This window comes from Gasterosteus aculeatus, chromosome 3, assembly GCF_964276395.1.
Source record: "Gasterosteus aculeatus chromosome 3, fGasAcu3.hap1.1, whole genome shotgun sequence".
Classification (NCBI taxonomy): domain Eukaryota; kingdom Metazoa; phylum Chordata; class Actinopteri; order Perciformes; family Gasterosteidae; genus Gasterosteus; species Gasterosteus aculeatus.
In genome coordinates, this window is record NC_135690.1 from 17066055 (window position 1) to 17085217 (window position 19163).

The window sequence follows — 19163 nt, forward strand, 5'->3', positions numbered from 1 at the left end:
GGCTGACATCAAAGCAATGTTTCACCAGGTCAAAGTGTCAGACAACCATATTGACTACTTGCGATTCCTATGGTGGCCTGATGGTGACGTGCAGCAGGATCTCGTCGAATATCGGATGAAAGTACACCTCTTTGGAGCAGTGTCATCGCCGAGTAGTGCAAAATTTGCACAACTAAGAAAGACAGCTGAAGATAACCAAACTCACTTTCCAGCAGACGTTATAGACACTGTAAAAAACAACTTTTACGTAGATGATTGTTTGAAATGTCCACAGAACAGGGCGCTGTTCTTATGGTAAGACCCCTGACCACTCTCTGCCAGAAGGGAGGATTCATACTGTCTAAGTGGATCAGCAACAGCCGTAAGGTATTGGCATCCATTCCACAAGAAAACCGAACCAAGGAAATAAAAGAGTTGGACTTGGACAATCTGCCGACGGAAAGAGCACTAGGATTGCACTGGTGCGTTGAGACAGACGTGTTCACGTTCAGAATGACTGCACCCTCATGAGCATACACCAGGCGCGGCATCCTGTCCGTGGTTGGCTCTGTATACGACCCTTTGGGATTCCTGGCGCCATTTGTTCTGCCAGCCAAACTGATTATGCAGGAACTCTGTAGAAAACACCTTGGATGGGATGAAAACATACCCCAAACCATTTCTCAACAATGGACACAATGGCTGACAGATCTAAACAACATGACAGAGTTAAAAGTGGACCGTTGTATGAAGCCCACAAACTTTGGTCAAATTGGACATGCACAGTTACACCACTTTTCAGACGCCTGCGAAAATGGATATGTTACGGTTTCATATCTTCGACTGGAAAACAACGAAAAGGAGGTGCACATTGCCTTCATGATAGGGAAAGCAAGAGTAGCACCATTAAAGCAAGTAACGATTCCCAGATTGGAGCTCACTGCTGCAGTTCTAGCTGTCAAAGTGAATATAACGCTTTGGAGAGAATAACAGCTTCAGCTGAACAAATCCACCTTCTGGACGGATAGCACAACAGTGCTGAAATACATCACCAACGAAACAAAACGTTTCCGAACCTTCGTAGCAAATAGAATCTCCTTCGTAAGGGACGCTACCGACGTGTCACAATGGAGATATGTCAGCACAAAGGAAAATCCGGCAGATGAAGCCTCTAGAGGACTAACGGAAAAGCGCTTCTTAAGCTGCAGGAGATGGATCAAAGGACCAGAGTTTCTCTATCAACCAGAAAAAGAATGACAGAAACCTTTTTTGGAAACCACAATCTCTGTCAATGATCCAGAAGTCAAGCAAGACATCACAAGTAATCTCATTGTGAAAGGTCCATTGAACCCCACCAGCTCTTTGAGGAGTTATTTCTCTTCCTGGAAAAGTCTAATGACAGCTGTAGCGTGGCTACCCAAAGTAAAAACAACTCTCTTACTGCGGAATAGAAAAAGAAAGGAGATCCAGACCGCTGTGAGTATTTTAAAAGACAAGGCCAGCCAACTAAAGGAAATGCACGCATTTAAAGCAACACTCCAAAGACAGTGTTTAAATCCCGAGGACCTGATGCATGCAGAACGTGCTGTTATCTCTTTCAGTCAAAGGCACAGCTTTGAAGAGGAACTATCCACACTAGGGGCTGGTAAAAATGGCGTTAAAAGAAGCAGTCATCTGTACAAGCTGGACCCGGTGTTGGACGATGGACGTCTGAGAGTCGGTGGTCGCCTGAGTAGACTAGCGATGCCTGAAGAGGCCAAGCACCCAGTGATTCTCTCGAAAGACCTGCACGTATCCACACTATTGCTACGACATATCCACAAACAAATTGGCCATGGGGGAAGAAATCATATGCTGTCCAGACTCCGTAAAAAGTACTGGATTATCAAAGCTAACTCTGCAGCAAGAAGGATCATAACAAACTGTGTTGTGTGCAAACGACTGTGGGGAAGAGTTGGAGAACATAAAATGGCAGACTTACCTCTGGAAAGGATTCTACCAGACAAGCCTCCATTTACAGATGTAGGAGTAGACTACTTCGGCCCTATAGCGATCAAAAGAGGACGAAGTCTTGTTAAAAGATATGGCGTAATCTTCACCTGCATGGCAAGCAGGGCAGTGCATCTCGAAGTTGCATATACTCTTGACACAGACTCCTGCATCCATACACTACGTAGATTTATTTGTCGGCGAGGTCAAGTGCAGTCTTTAAGATCCGACAACGCAACAAACTTTGTTGGAGCTGAAAGAGCTCCTTCTGTTGAAAACCATGCCGATACTACCACCTGGACTCTTCGTAAGAGAGGACTTGTATCTAAGGCGCAGATGGAGACAAGTACAATACATGGCAGATCTCTTCTGGAAAAGGTGGACACAGGAGTACTTACCATTAATTCAAGAACGACAGCGGTGGTCAAAGATAAAAAGGAACTTCGCCCCAGGTGACATAGTTGTGGTGGTCGACTCCACTGCACCACGAGGCTCCTGGTTAATGGGTAGAATACTGGAGACGAAAGCAGATGCTATTCTACCCAAGGCCTTGTGCGTACCGTCCGACTTCAGACAAAAACCAACATATTGGAAAGACCAATAACGAAGATATGTCTGATTAAAGAAACTGAGATTTAGTAAGGCCTGGTGGTAAGGACCAGATACCACCAGGTGCCAAGTTTTGGAGCCCCGGCTCCAAAAATGACTACTTCAAAAGAAGACTGAAGAATCACTGAAGAGGATTAATTGCCAACACATTCCCTTATTAGTTTTTGGTAATTGTTATAAAAGACAATTAGGGGCCGGTGTGTAGGAGCCATTATGTGTTGTTGTTGGCAAAGTATATTTTGTTTGTTAGACTGTATTTATATTGACACTTTGGACACTAGGTGGCGGTGATTAGGTGCACCTGGGTGTACATAAGGGACGTAGGTGACAGGAAGCGAGGGACAGGTAGGGGAGCACCAGACAGTTCTCTCCAGACCACGAAGACAGACCACCATCAATAGGAGCACGTTCAACCGGTATGTTCATCTGTTTATACAATTGCCTGCAATAAATAACAAACCTCAACCACAATCATCGCTGGAAAATCTTTTGTGTGTCTGCGTCGAAACATCACTCCCACCTGTGCCTGATGGCAAAGAACAATAACGAGCCAGCTAAAGGGGCAGCAAACCTAAGATTGCCAGCACGTATCAAACAGACAAGCCCGAACCCTGTTTCCAGCCCATTTGAATCAAATCGAAGCGGTCACGTGACTGTGTGCCGGACCGAAGCTTCGGACGTCACTGATCACGTGATCAGCAGCGAACGAACCGAACACCGAAACATTTGCTTCGTCGTGCACTGGTTCATGTTTCGACACAGGCTTCGAAGCAGGAGGGTCGGAGGTAACAACACTAGTGATTAGACGTACTGGGAGATTCGCTGCCTCCACACAGACGCTCGCCCCACCCTCACTGTGCTTAGGGGCAAGTGCACAGATTATTCCGTGATAAGCTGTCAGCCAAATTAGAATAGTTTTACGGTGTTTGTTTTTACTGATGTACTAATAAATTATTGTTTTGTACCACAATATGATCTCTGTTCCTTAAGTAAACCGAACCTGTATTGTTCAGTCCGGCTCGAGGACTTCCCCCTCTTATGATGAAGAAAAGACCCTGGTGTTATTCCAGTAGTTAGAAGTAAAGCAGCCGCCCCTACTTGGTGTCACAGCAGGTTCCTCTTTCTTTGACACGTTCTCTGTTGTCACGGAACATTTCAAATATGGACCTATAGAGGAAGTGGTCGTCTTTGCGAGTGCAGTGAGCTACCAAGATAAGTTAAAGGTGTTAAACTGAAGCAAAACGTCAACTAACACACACAGTACAGCACTTTATATTCATACAGTGTATTGACACAAATTATTGACATAATAATGTTTGGTCCTTTTTATTCTCTCAAATGTTGGTTTTGTTCCAGGGAGCAGAGATGAAAAGCTTCCTCTACGACACACTCACATGATATGAATAAGGCCTTTAAAGTGGAGCAGGTGAGGTACTTTGTGGCGTGGTGCTCGTCCTCTGGCTCACGTCCACTTGCTCTGTGCAAAAACCCAGGTGCTGGAAGTCGACCTTGGATGTAGATGATGATCTTTGGCACCACAAGATAAAAAAAACATCGACGCACAAACATCTTGATTGTCAGATGACTCAGAACAACATGTGACTATGTGAAAGAACACAGACTCTCTGTTGTACTAAAGTGGAACAATAGTATAATAAATAATAGTTTTTCCAACAAATAGAAGTAGATTTCTGAAAACATTGAGGGGAAGTTAATATGAATCTTATAAAGTTTGTTTTAGACTTTTTGAAGTGTAAAAAAAAATCTGCTTCCTGACTTAAATGACAAAATAATAATTCCTTTTTGCAAAAAATGCATTTTTATTTTCAACACTAAGAATTAAAGCCAAAGAATCAGAACAATTTAAGAGATTAGAAAAACGGTACCAAAATCTTATTAGGATGCTAAAATAAATGTTATAATAAGAAGCCTTAACAATACAAACACAATAAAAGTTGAAACCCTTTTGTTAACAACATTTTCTTCTAATATAAACACATAAAGAAGCAGAAAAGGATCGAAGCTAGTAAACAATCACACAAGCTTTACTCGTGTTACTCCCTCAGTCTGCAGTCTGTGGAGATATATACTGTACTGAATATATTCTAAATACTGAATGTATTTAGAATATATATTCTAAATACTGAATGTATTTAGAATATGTATTTAGAATATATATTCTAAATACATTCATGGCTTCTTTGATTAAAGCTTGAGGAACAATAGTTTGGGTGAAAGAAAGTCCACAGGTTTTCATTTTTTGAAATTGCAAAAACATTTTCATGTAAAGAAAAACTTTAAAAAATTTGTTCCACCTCTTTAAATGTTTCACTGAGGACGAGAGACATTTAAAGAGACGTCTTGTAACCATTGAGAGGTGATGATGAGCTGAAGGTGAACCGCTGGTTCAATGTGTAATAAATAAAGTGTAGTGATGGAGGAACATTCAGCAGTGAATGATTCATCACATATTGTGTGTGATGTTTATTGTATCATGTGTCTACTGTTTTTACAGGAACCTTTGTGACTCCTGTGTTTGTGCTGAAGGGACGTGATCTGCTCCTCAAGCTTCAGGCTGATCCTCCTGAGGGGGTTTTAGCTGTTGACTGGAAAATCAATAAAATAGTCAAATTAAAGTTTGTAATAGTGCAACAGATACGGTTACCATGTTTAGGTACACAGGACGGAAGCCTTTTATCATTAAAAGCCACCCCCCCCCCTCCTCCCCTTCCCTCAGCGCTCCAGTTTGTCCAGTAGGTGAATTAGTGTTGCACCGTAACACACCGTATAATACTGCACACGGTTCAATTTACAATCATGATAAATACTCATTACATATGTGTCTGCTTGTACAGTATTTACTTGTACATAATTCTGTTCAGCAGGTTTTGTTTTGGGTGGAAACTTAGAACTTGTTAAAGCTTCATACTGATCTTGTGTTTCAGTGATTAAAAGGTCTCGTGTTCCTCTCTGGTTTACTGTGAGTTTTTACCAAAGAATCAATATGTGATGTTATTATAGTAAAGACACTTGATACACTGAATGATGACTAAATACGTTATGGAAAAATAAAACATTTAATGCCAATCAAGCTTTTTTCCTCTGTTGTTATTCATCACAGTTTTGATTTGATTACTTTTTTTTTCTCCAAGTAAAAATACTTAACAGAAGCATCATGCAGCTTAAATCTCACCAATCAGGTGAAGCCTTAAAAGTCTAAATGTAATAATGTAGGAAATGATCAGATGAAAAGTGACATGAAGAATCAAACCAGGAACCAAAGCTGAAGCTTCCTGCAGGACAACAACATGTTTATTACTTTTTCTACATTCATCTCAAATGTAAAATATCTAATTACTAAGACCTTGAATTGTGATGCTAAAAAAAGGTACTTTTAAACGTGTGTGATGCTTAGTAACATTTAATCATTGTTTTTAATCTCTCCAATGACACGTTTGTGTGGATGAGAATCTTTCAGCATTAAAGCAGATCACATGAACTAAAACACAGAAAGCTTCAATAACTCTGCAAACTTCCAGCAGAATTCCAGGATTTGGGGAAACATTCCTCTTTAATCGTTGAAGGACCTGCCGGGTTTCTTCACCTCAGCGTAGAGGCTCTCTGACTGATTCCTGCCTGTCGCCGCGGCTGCCTGAGGAGATCGAGCGTGAAACTTCACCGAGCTGTAGTTGACGTCGTTTGTTGGGTTCTGAGGTGCAGATGTTTCGTCCTGCAGGATGAATCACATACGTAAGAAAAGGTTACTTGCTTCTTCTTAATGGAGCTATTTTCCTCGTGGGGAATCATCTCCTGACGATTAACAGTCACTGATTTAAATACTTCGCTCTCTGTGGACAAACCTGGAAACAACCTTGACACAAAGTTTTGATTCTAAAATCATTTCTGAAATTTGCCTGTTTCTTCAAATCCGGAGGGTGATGTTAAAAGTCGTAACGCTTACCTGAGCAGCTTCATAAATGACATTATCGACGCTCCTTCTTGAACCTGCAGGTCAGTGATGGAAGAAGAACAAACAGCCCTTTAAAGATCTGAACTGTTGTACATTTACTTTACTTGAGCTGCAGATAAAGTGACTCCATCTTTTGGGTGGTGTCTAATTTACCGATTCTTCTCCTTCGATCAATACAAAGCCAGACGGATAGAACCACAATTAGGATGAGAGTGAGAGCAGCAGTGCAACTAGCAATCACCCAGACAAGGTGAGAGGGAGGATCTGTAAAACAGAACAAGAACCAGATCAGAAGAGTCTTCCTGGTTTCTCAGCACAACTGAGAATGTGTCACATGTTCACAGGCTGATGTGCTTCTGACGGACTTTGTTACGTGATCTAAAGTATATAGAAATCGTTTAATTTCTTCAATTAACACAGAGAATTTAGTTCTACTGCCATTTATAGTCAATAATGGTTGAAACTATATGGTGTTTTTTCGGGGGGGGAAGAGGGTGCATTGATATCAGGAAGTCGTCTCCTCTTTCAGTCTTACCAGCATGGACGTCGCAAAGGTGTTCAGTTGTTTTAAAGTCGTGGGTCCTGTGAACCTGGTTGTTATGGTTACAGATGATCACGTTGTTCAACAGGTAGACCTGGAGAGAAGCTCCAGAGGTCGTGACCTCTAATCGCTCTCCTCCCTCCTGACTGCAGACTCGTTTAGAACATCTGAAAGTGCTGCTGATGTTTGAGTTGTGAGTCCTGCAGGTCACATGGAGGTCACATGACTCTGAGCTGCTGGAGTCCACTCGGTCCACGGTCAGTTCAACTGGAGACACTGGTCCTGAGGGGGGGGGAGGTTTCTGTGAAGAGTTTATGAAACATGGCGGCAGAAACTATCAGTGAAATGTTTACAGACTCACCTTGAACTGTGACCTTGTATTCAGTCAGTAGTTTGTTTCCTTGAAGTGTTCGTGCTTCAGCAGAATAAACTACACTGTCGACCTCTTGTACATTCTTCAATATCACAGAGAATAGGAAACTCAAACCCTCCAGTGGAATTACGAAGGACAGTTTCTTCTCCACTAGGTTTAAATCTTACTAAATCGACTGTTTTATTGATTTTCCAGTCAACAAATAAAACCCCCTCAGGAGGATCAGCATGAAGCTTGAGGAGCAGATCACGTCCCTTCAGCACAAACACAGGAGTCACAATGGTTCCTGTAAAAACAGTAGACACATGATACAATAAACATCACACACAATATGTGATGAATCATTCACTGCTGAATGTTCCTCCATCACTACACTTTATTTATTACACATTGAACCAGCGGTTCACCTTCAGCTCATCACTGCTTAACATGAAGTGACAGAAGTCTCTTCAAATGTCTCACGTCGTCTCTTCCTGAGGACACAGAGAAGCTTAACAGCAGAAACTAAACCCACTGAGAGCAAGTTGCTGCTCAAAGTTCTTCTTCTTGACGTGACAAAGTATTTCCATTCTGTCTCTTTGTCCTCTTTCCCTCCGTCTCACCACACTAATGTCCCCCAGCATCAGCTACACTGAACATGGACGACTTTAGAAAATAAGACGTCCACAGACTGAACGCTGAAGGAGTTAAACTCTGAGAGGAGTAAAGGTCAACATTTGTCTTGGAGGGAAAGAAGCGTTCAGCCCGTTTCAACAAGTGGTGAGAAAGTGTCTAAAAGCACCTGAATGTTTCCTCTGAATCACACACGTCTTCTGTTGGAACACTCAGAATATTCATTGAATACAATGTGGAGACTACGGAAGATTTTTAAATGAAAATAGTAAACTCCTACTGAGACTATTTCCTGCCTCTGAGCTCCGTACAAGAAGGAACAACACGAATCCTGATTAACCACAAAGAAACACAGAAAGATTCAAAAATATGTTTTTAACCCAACTTCTATTGGAGAAATAGTGCTGCGGTATAAAAGCTTTGACCTTGAAAACGACAACAAAATACATATAAATCAAAGTCCTCACCTTGTGCTTCACATAATGTCAGCAGAGAAACAAAGAGAAGCACGACGCACGACTTCATTGTGCAGAATGAAAGTATGATGATGAAACGAGTGGAGAACTTTTTACTTCCCTTCAAAGCAACAACCAATTACTTCAAAGATTGTTAAAATGAAGCCATATATGTCTCTATGTGGTTGACTTGTAACTACCGTCACATCATGACGTGGGCTCATATTTTATTATTAATGGTCTCTTCACAACATCAGCTCCGACTGCTCGTCTGTAGGAACTCTGAACGGCCACCAAACAAAATACTTTTGTATTAAACCAGAGAAATGTGTCCATCTGCACTAAACACTATAAACATTCCACAGCTTGATGTTAATTCAATCAAATATCATTTATCAAATACAAACGATTTCCTACATATTTAACTCCATCATCTTCATCAGTGCTTCATCAGCATTTCCAACACCTTTGACTCAAAGATCACTTTCACATCCTCACAGCACTCACCTCTGGTCCTCGCGTCCTTGTTGCCTCGACGGGGAAATTTAATAGGATTCCACTAAATATTCGTTAATTCAATGTTAGTAATAAGAAATAGAAGTAGGGTTCCATGTCACACAGAGAGGAGAGCTTCTAATAATAAAGTAACTGCTGCAAACCACAGTGACCTGATGTTTATATTCAGGTCGCAGACGTTTGAGATGAAACTTTTTCTACTTTTGTCGTTACTTTAAAGCTGCTGAGACACAAACAGAAAATCCACATAAGCTTCGTTGGAATGAAACGTCTATTCATGTCAGGAATTCAGCTTCCTGAACCGGGTTTATTACTTTGCCAAACTAACCTGTTTTTTCCTGAGTTTCCCCAAACACATCCTGACTGATTATTCAACCATCGACACCTGCTGCTGCCTGCACACCCGGTCCTGATTACCATCCCCTTCACCATTTAAGCCGTGACCAGACAACCAGTCCCTGCCGGATCGTTAGCGTACCACGTATGGTTTTTGCGCCAAACACGAGTCTAGCCAAGAGTCAGTGTGTTTGTTTGCTTCTGTTTATTTTCCGGATCACTAACCAGCAATCTGTTTCCCTGCCTACAGCTCATCACTTGGATCGCCCTTTTTCCCTGCCTAGCCGTTGACCAGACTCCAGCCCCCACTCATCACCACCCAACCGGACCAGACCTTCCCCTCACCTTTTGCATAATAAATACCCACCTTTTATTTTGATTCTTCAGTGTGGTCTGCTTTTGGGTTCCCGTCCTGGACGATTCGTGACAGAACGATCCGGCCAAGATGAACCCAGCGGACCTAGAATCCGTACGACATGCCATCTCCCAGCAGGAAGACACGTTGGGACAGCACAGTCTGGCCCTGCATGAGATAACGACTGCTCTTCGTAGTCTAACCACAAGTCTTACCACGGTCCAGGCTCAGCTCAGCGCTCCAGCAGTTTCTCCACCCCCGCCTGCCGTCCAGGAAGCTGCGTCGCTCCAAGAGCCCAAGGTTCCAACACCGGACAAGTATGATGGGGATTTGGGAGGATGTCGTTCATTTCTCATGCAATGTGACTTGGTTTTTGACCTGCAGCCCTACTCCTATGCTTCTGACAAAGCTAAGATTGCCTTTGTAATTGAACTTCTGCGGGGAAGGGCCCTGGAGTGGGCGTCTGCCCTATGGGAACGACAGGACCCCTGCTTGGCCTCATACCGTGCCTTCTCAGCGAAGATGAGGGAACTCTTTGAACACCCCGTCCGAGGGAAGGACGCATCCAAGCGGTTGTGCTCTCTGCGCCAAGGTTCACGCAGCGTAGCAGAGTACGTTATTGACTTCAGAACACTGGCTGTGGAAGCTGGGTGGAATGAGGAGTCACTACAGGCTGTGTTTCATCAAGGATTATCCGAACAGATAAAGGATGAACTAATCTCGTATCCTGAGCCAAGTGACTTGGACAAGTTGGTAGCCTTGTCCATTCGCATTGATAACAGGTGCCGAGAGAGAGGGGGGGAGCGACGTGAGAGGTTTTCCAACCATTCCCCGCGTCACCAACCCTCTAAATCCGGAAATGGAGCTGAGTTGGGGAGCCGAGCTACATTCCAGTGGACGAAGGAGGAACAGCGGTCATCTGACTCCGAACCCATGCAGGTGGGACGTCACGGATTGTCTGTAGAGGAGCCCCAGCATAGACGTGAGTCGGACAGATGTTTTTACTGTGGTAAAAGGAACCATTACATCTCCTCCTGTCCACAGAGGCCGTTAAACTCCCAGGCTCGCTAAGAGTGGGAGGATTCTTAGCGAGCCAATCTCAGTTTTCCAACTGTCCTGTAAGACCTCCAGTTCCTGTCACACCCATGAACTCAAATCATTCTGTTGAGATTGATGCTTTGATTGATTCAGGGGCGGATGACAGCTTCATGGACGCCGATCTAGTGGAACAGCTGGGGCTCTCCGAGGAAGGTCTCCCGGAGGCCATTGAAGCTACCACACTTAACGGTGACTTATTGGCACGGATAACAAAGAGAACCGGACCCGTTAACATGCGTATTTCTGGAAATCATTCTGAAGTCATATCTTGTTTCATCCTGCACTCCCCTCGGGCTCCTCTGGTCTTGGGTTACCCATGGCTCCGGGAACACAACCCCACTATTGATTGGACCACCGGCAAGGTAACCAACTGGAGTACGAAGTGTCATAAGGACTGTCTGAGAACTGCCGTTTCCCCCTCTGCTTCTAAACAGGAAGGGGACTCTCCACCCCCAGACATGTCCATGGTTCCCGATGCCTACCACGACCTTCAGGAGGTGTTTAGCAAACAGAAGGCCCTGTCTCTGCCCCCCCACCGACCTTACGATTGTGCTATCAATCTCACGCCTGGTGCTACCTACCCTAAGGGCCGCCTCTACAGCATATCTAAACCAGAACGTGAAGCCATGGAAAGCTACATCAGGGATTCTCTTGCCGCTGGCCTCATTCGCCCCTCCTCCTCACCCCTGGGAGCTGGGTTCTTCTTCGTAAGTAAGAAGGATGGCTCCCTGCGGCCTTGTATTGACTACCGTGGGCTTAATGACATTACCATCAAGAACAAGTACCCTCTGCCCTTGATGAGCTCTGCTTTTGACTCCCTGCAGGGGGCGACCATTTTCACGAAGCTGGACCTACGCAATGCTTACCACTTGGTCCGTATTAAAGAGGGGGACGAATGGCTGACAGGATTCAATACTCCGATGGGCCACTTTGAGTATCTGGTCATGCCGTTTGGACTTACTAATGCCCCGGCAGTTTTCCAGAGTATGGTTAACGACGTTCTGAGAGACATGATCGGTCGTTTTGTGTTTGTGTACTGAGATGACATTCTTGTGTTTTCCGAAGATCTACCTAACCATGTCCTGCACGTCAAACAGGTTCTGCAGAGGTTGTTGGAGAACAGACTATTCGTTAAGGCTGAGAAATGTGATTTTCACGCCCAAACCACCTCCTTCCTTGGGTACATCATCTCCGAGGGCCAGTTGAAGATGGATCGTGAGAAGGTTAGGGCGGTGCTCGACTGGCCCCAGCCCGAGTCCCGGTTGCAACTCCAGAGATTTCTGGGGTTTGCAAATTTCTACAGACGATTCATCCGCGATTACAGCAGAGTGGCCGCTCCGCTCACTGCCCTGACTTCTACTTCCAGATCCTTCTGTTGGAATCCGGCGGCTAACGAGGCTTTCCGGGATCTGAAAGGGCGCTTCACTGAGGCACCCATCCTCTCTCACCCAGATACATCTCGCCAGTTCGTTGTGGAGGTGGATGCCTCGGATGTGGGAGTCGGTGCCATTCTTTCTCAGCGAAATTCCAGGGACCATAAGCTTCATCCTTGTGCCTTTTTCTCTCGCCGCCTCTCCCCGGCTGAAAGGAACTATGATGTGGGGAACCGCGAGTTGCTTGCTGCGAAACTCTCCTTGGAGGAGTGGCGCCACTGGCTTGAGGGGGCTGAACAGCCATTTGTGGTTTGGACCGACCACAAAAACCTAGCATATGTGCAGTCTGCCAGACGTCTGAACTCGCGTCAAGCTAGGTGGGCCTTGTTTTTTGGACGCTTCAATTTTTCCCTCACCTTTCGACCTGGGTCAAGGAATGGAAAGGCTGACGCCCTTTCCCGGATGTTTTCTAAGGCTGTTAGTGAGGAGGCTACTCCAGAGACCATTCTGCCGCAGAAGCTCATCGTGGGTGTCGTCACGTGGAGGATCGAGGACGAGGTGATGACTGCCCTGCGGACTCAGCCTGGGCCTGGAAATGGTCCGCCAGGGCGTCTATTTGTACCCAACTCTGTCCGTTCTGCTGTGCTTCAATGGGCCCACGCCAGCAAGCTGGCTTGTCACCCTGGAGTGGCTAGGACCATGGCCTTACTGCGCAGACGCTTTTGGTGGCCGGCCATGGGAGACCAGACTCGGAAGTTCGTTGCTGCATGCCCGGTGTGCGCTCAAAATAAGGCTACCAACCGACCCAGCTCTGGACTCCTCCATCCTCTGCCCATCCCTCGGCGACCATGGTCGCATCTGGCTCTGGATTTCGTGTCCGGGCTGCCCTTATCTGAGGGAAACACAGTTGTCCTGACGGTAGTGGACAGATTCAGCAAGTTCGCTCACTTTCTGCCCCTTCCCAAGCTGCCGACTGCAACCAAGACCGCCAACATCCTGGTCAAGGAAGTGTTTAGGAAGCATGGTCTACCCAGTGACATTGTTTCGGACCGTGGCCCGCAGTTCACCTCGGCCGTTTGGAAGGCCTTCTGCCGAGCCATTGGAGCTACTGTCAGTCTCACATCCGGATTCCATCCCCAGTCTAATGGTCAAGCCGAGAGGGCCAACCAGAAGATGGAGTCTGCACTTCGCTGCCTCGTCTCTTCTGACCCTACCACCTGGTCCTCTCAGCTACCATGGGCTGAGTACGCCCTTAACACTCTCCCGACCACCGCCACTGGGATGTCACCCTTTCAGTGTCTCTACGGATATCAGCCACCCCTGTTTCCATCAGAGGAGAAGGATCTCTCCGTTCCCTCGGTCCAAGCTCATATTCGCCGTTGCCATAGGACCTGGCATCGTGCCAGGAGGAACCTTCTAAAGGCCTCTGACGGTTACCAGCGTCAAGCCAATCGTCAGAGTCCCTGCCCCTGCCTATGCGGTTGGGGATAAGGTCTGGTTGGCCACCCGGAATCTGCCCCTGTGGACTGAATCAAAGAAATTGTCCTCCAGGTTTACTGGTCCGTTTGTGGTGGCGCGGATCATTAACCCAGCTGTGGTCCGTCTGAAATTGCCCAAGACCCTGTTCAGGAGAACAGACCAAGCCTGTTCTCCTCAGTCCCCTGTTGCCCCCTCCTCCCCGTCCGCCTCCCCCGCGGATGATCGACGGGGGTCCTGTCTACACCGTTCGCCGTATCATGGACGCCAGACGCCGTGGGCGAGGTTTCCAATACCTCGTGGATTGGGAGGGTTACGGTCCTGAGGCGAGACAATGGATACCTCAGCGCCAGATTGTTGATGCCGGTCTGCTCCGGGACTTCTATAGGCTCCATCCTTGTGCTCCGGGTGGTCCGCCCGGTGGCGTCCGTCGGAGGGGGGGTACTGTCAGGAATTCAGCTTCCTGAACCGGGTTTATTACTTTGCCAAACTAACCTGTTTTTTTCCTGAGTTTCCCCAAACACATCCTGACTGATTATTCAACCATCGACACCTGCTGCTGCCTGCACACCCGGTCCTGATTACCACCCCCTTCACCATTTAAGCCGTGACCAGACAACCAGTCCCTGCCGGATCGTTAGCGTACCACGTATGGTTTTTGCGCCAAACACGAGTCTAGCCAAGAGTCAGTGTGTTTGTTTGCTTCTGTTTATTTTCCGGATCACTAACCAGCAATCTGTTTCCCTGCCTACAGCTCATCACTTGGATCGCCCTTTTTCCCTGCCTAGCCGTTGACCAGACTCCAGCCCCCACTCATAACCACCCAACCGGACCAGACCTTCCCCACACCTTTTGCATAATAAATACCCACCTTTTATTTTGATTCTTCAGTGTGGTCTGCTTTTGGGTTCCCGTCCTGGACGATTCGTGACAATTCAAACGTGTGTGACCGCTTCAAATTCAATGTTGTTTAATATCAAAGTGTTTTAGTCGCATCAAAAAGCTCATCTTCCTACATTAAGGTCCCAAGTTCAACAGCTGATCCTCCAAAGGTGCAAATGTACATCAGGTGTTTATATGACATGATATAAAGTGCTAACTGTCAATAACAGACAAACCATCGACAGACTCAGTCGAGGCTTCAACACAATATATTCAATCTGAAGTTTGTAGTTCTACATTAACAGAAAGTGCTTCATTTAACATTTTACAGTGCGTTGTCATTTTGTCTGTGTCTTTAACTCGAGGTCTTCTGTCGTTGTAGAACAGGAAATATAAAAATACCATGAGAGTGTTTTGGGGTCTTGTGAAACTTGCCTTAACATCACTCATTTGTGTTTTTATATTATAAACAGAGTATTGAGAAGAAACTAAAATTCATAAGACTATAAATGTGTGGAGCATGTGTGTATTAATCATCATTATTTTATAAGAAATACTGTAGGTTCAACCCGTCTGTGAACTTACACGGGTTATTCTCTTTTTGGTTTGACGTTTGGGAAAAAAGGGGAGGAGCCAAACGAATCAGGCTTCACCTGCAGCTCCCTGATTAGATCACTGTTTTATTTGTTTTTACATTACATTATTACATTACATGTCATTTAGCGGACGCTTTTATCCAAAGCGACGTACAATAAGTGCATTCAACCATAGGGTACAAACTCAGGAGAAGAAACAAGAAAGTGCAATTTCCTCAAATAAGCCAATTTACAATTTGCTATAGATGAGTGACGTTACAAGTACAATTTAAGTGCTACAATTTGTTAGTCTTTAGTCGAGTCTGAAGAGGTGTGTCTTTAGTTTGCGGCGGAAGATGTGAAGGCTCTCTGCGGTCCTGATGTCTTCAGAGAGCGCGTTCCACCATTTCGGCGCAAGGACAGCGAAGAGTCGAGATCTAGTCGAGTGTTTTGCTCTCAGTGAGGGAGGGACGAGTAGTTTTGCAGATGCAGAGCGGAGAGTGCGGGTTGGGATGTAGGGTTTGACCATGTCCTGGATGTAAGCTGGACCCGATCCATTCACAGCATGGTACGTGAGCACCAATGTTTTGAACTGGATGCGGGGGCCACCGGTAGCCAGTGAAGAGAGCGGAGGAGTGGAGTAGTGTGGGAGAATTTCGGAAGGTTGAAGACCAGTCGAGCTGCTGCATTCTGAATGAGCTGCAGAGGTCGAATGGCGGTGGCAGGGAGACCTGCCAGGAGGGAGTTGCAGTAGTCCAGGCGAGAGATGACAAGAGCCTGAATCAGTACCTGCGCTGCCTTCTGAGTGAGAAGGGGACGTATTCTCCTGATGTTGTAGAGCGTGTATCTACAGGATCGCGTTATCGCGGTGATGTTGGGAGTCAGGGAGAGTTGGCTGTTGAGTGTGACGCCGAGGTTCTAGCGGTCAAAGTGGGCGTTAGTACGGAGTTCCCAAAGTTGACTGTCAGGTCCTGGGTAAGCAAATCTTTTCCGGGAAAGAGAAGTAGTTCAGTCTTGTCGGGGTTGATTTTCAGATGGTGGGCGGACATCCACTGGGAGATGTCAGTTAGACAGGCAGAGATCTGAGCCGCCACCTGGGTGTCCGAGTGAGGGAAGGAGAGAATTAGTTGGGTGTCATCGGCATAGCTGTGGTAAGAGAAGCCATGCGAGCGAATGACAGCGCCAAGAGAGTTGGTGTAAAGCGAGAACAGGAGGGGACCCAGCACGGAACCCTGAGGAACTCCAGTAGTAAGAGGACAAAGATCCGACACAGATCCTCGGCAGGTTACCCGGTAGGTGCGGCCGTCGAGGTAGGACGAGAGAAGGGAGAGAGCAGAGCCTGTGACACCAAGTTCCTGAAGGGAGGAAATAAGGATCTGGTGGTTGACCGTGTCAAATGCAGCAGAGAGGTCCAGAAGGATGAGGACAGAGGAGAGAGAGGCGCCTCTAGCAGTGTGGAGTTGCTCTGAGACAGCAAGGAGAGCAGTCTCTGTGGAGTGGCCTGCCTTGAAGCCTGACTGGTGGGGGTCAAGGAGGTTGTTACAGTGGAGATAAGAGGAGAGTTGATTAAAGATAGCACGTTCAAGGGTTTTGGACAAAAAGGGAAGAAGAGAGACCGGTCTGTAGTTGTTTTCTTCAGAAGGGTTGAGGGTAGGTTTCTTCAGGAGGGGGTTGACTCTTGCCTCCTTCAGAGAATTGGGAAAACAGCCAGATAACAGAGCGTTGTTGATGAGACAGGTGAGGAACGGAAGAAGGTCAGGTGCGATAGATTGTAGAAGATTTGATGGAATGGGGTCAAGAGGGCAGGTGGTCGGACGGGCAGAGGTTACTAGGGTAAGAATTTGGTTAGGAGAGAGGGCGGTGAAAGAGGAAAGTGAGGGCGAAAGAGGTGAGGTCGGTGGGACGCGAGAAGTAGGAGGTGGGTTTGAGAAGGAGGAGCGTATGTCAGCTATTTTCTTGTTGAAGTAGTTGACAAAGTCTCCCGGAAGAAGGGTGGAGGGGGGAGGAGGGGTAGGGGGTTCGAGGAGATTGGAGAAGATCGAGAAGAGTTTTTTGGGGTTAGAGAATGAGGATTCGATTTTGGATTGGTAGAAAGAGCTTTTGGCAGCAGAGATAGAAGCAGAAAACGAGGAGAGGAGAGATTGAAATTCAAGCAGGTCGTCAGGTCGTTTATATTTACGCTATCTCCTTTCCGACGCTCGCATGGTGGCTCTCATGGTGGCTCTCATGGCACGGACCGGTTGAGACAGCCACGGAGCCGGAGGGGATTTGCCAGTCCGTCGTGTCGTAAGAGGGCAGAGAGAGTCTAGAGAGGAGGAAAGAGTTGAGAGGAGAGTCTCTGCAGCAGCGTTCGGATGCAAGCGTGAGAAGGAATCAGTTGAAGGGAAGGCTGATAGAACAGAGGATGCCAGCGAGGAGGGAGAGAGGGAGCGAATATTGCGACGAGCCGGTATAGAGTTAGTCAATGAGGGAGGTTTGTTAGTTATAGAGAGTGGAAGGGAGTAAGAGATGAAGAAGTGATCAGACACATGAAGTGGAGTTACAGAGAGGTTAGTGGTAGAGCAGTTTCTAGTAAAGATGTAGTCAAGGTGATTGCCGGTGTAGGATATTAGAAAGAAATATACGACCCGGTTCATAAAATTAATAAAAATGCATATAGTGTACACCAGAATACAGCCATGATTCTGAAACTGTGTAATCCATAAAGTAATGACAATATTGTAAATCTGCAACTGTAATAGAATAATATCGATGCAGTTATGATTGTATTTGATGTAATGTGATCAACTGGAATGCATGCATGTAATACTTGCACAACCACTGATATTGACTAAGGATCATTCGAAATCCCGAGTTACATTGAACTCACCAGAAGACCACTCCCAGAGGTGTGGACACTGACTTTCACACCTTTAAGCATTGTTATAAATACCTGTAGGAACCATTGTTCTCGAGTTCACTGGTGGAGACGACAGACGGGCACTAGGGAGGGTCAAAGGACTGCCTGGGGCCTGTTGGTCGCTGAGACCAGCGGCTCCTCAGCTGAGATGTTCTTTTTACCGCAACGCCATCTCCTTTATTAAATACATTTGATTTTAACCTTTCGATCAGCGATGACCTCTGTCCGTCCGGCGTTTCTTCATTTTTGAACACAACACCGGCTTTGTGAGTAGGAGGAGAGGGACTGAGTGACAGAGCGAAGAAAGAAAGTAGGTGTGAGAGGTCAGATGACTTCTCTGTCTGCATGTTGAAGTCACCCAGGAGGATGAGCGGAGGTCGATTTTCGGGGAAATTAGACAGGAGAATGTCCAGTTCTTCCAAGAAATGACCTAAGGAGCCTGGCGGACGGTAGAGGACAATGATGGTTAATTGTACCGGTGAGTGATTGTTACAGCATGCAATTCAAAGGACAATGGGGTGGATGGTGGTAGAGGGTAGAGAGAAAAGCTCCATTTGGGTGAAATGAGTAGACCTGTGCCACCACCCCTACCAGTGGGCCTGGGAGTGTGGCTGAAGGAGAAGGCGGAGGAGAGAGCAGCTGGGGTGGATGTGTTCTCAGGTGTGATCCAGGTCTCGGTCAGAGCGAGGAAGTCGAGTGACTGCAGGATCGCGAAGCCGGAGATGAAGTCAGCCTTGCGAGTCGCTGACTGGCAGTTCCAGAGACCTCCAGTGACGAGGTGCTGGACATGTGTGGAGCGGGTGGGATAGGTGAGAGAGGAGAGGTTACAATAGAGAGCAGATCTGGCCCGAGGCCTGTAGTATCTGCGGGAAGAGATTCGAACAGGCACGGGTAAAGGGGTTAAACACATAGCAGAAGAAGACGCCGCATTCAGCCGCCCCAAAGACTCCACAAAAGACTCCCTGGTCTTTGTTCTGCTCGTCTTGACTCCCACGAAAGACTCCTTTGTCTTTGTTCTGCTCGTCTTGACTCCCACGAAAGACTCCTTTGTCTTTGTTCTGCTCGTCTTGACTCCCACGAAAGACTCCCTGGTCTTTGTTCTGCTCGTCTTGACTCCCACGAAAG

The 19163-nt window shown here is 46.4% G+C and overlaps 1 long non-coding RNA gene and 1 other non-coding gene across 2 annotated transcripts; one reads left to right on the top strand and one right to left on the bottom strand.

Annotated features, from left to right (window-relative positions):
* Positions 1 to 2517: 2517 nt before the first annotated feature.
* On the top strand, positions 2518 to 5619 carry LOC144405566 (uncharacterized). The gene is made up of 2 exons (XR_013467217.1): positions 2518 to 4003; positions 5093 to 5619. It is a non-coding gene; the product is annotated as an uncharacterized LOC144405566 (long non-coding RNA).
* Positions 5620 to 5980: 361 nt separating this feature from the next.
* On the bottom strand, positions 5981 to 8768 carry LOC120814897 (uncharacterized). The gene is made up of 6 exons (XR_013467204.1): positions 8541 to 8768; positions 7450 to 7747; positions 7083 to 7370; positions 6701 to 6811; positions 6539 to 6582; positions 5981 to 6307 (listed from the first exon to the last, which is right to left on the bottom strand). It is a non-coding gene; the product is annotated as an uncharacterized LOC120814897 (transcript).
* Positions 8769 to 19163: the final 10395 nt, after the last annotated feature.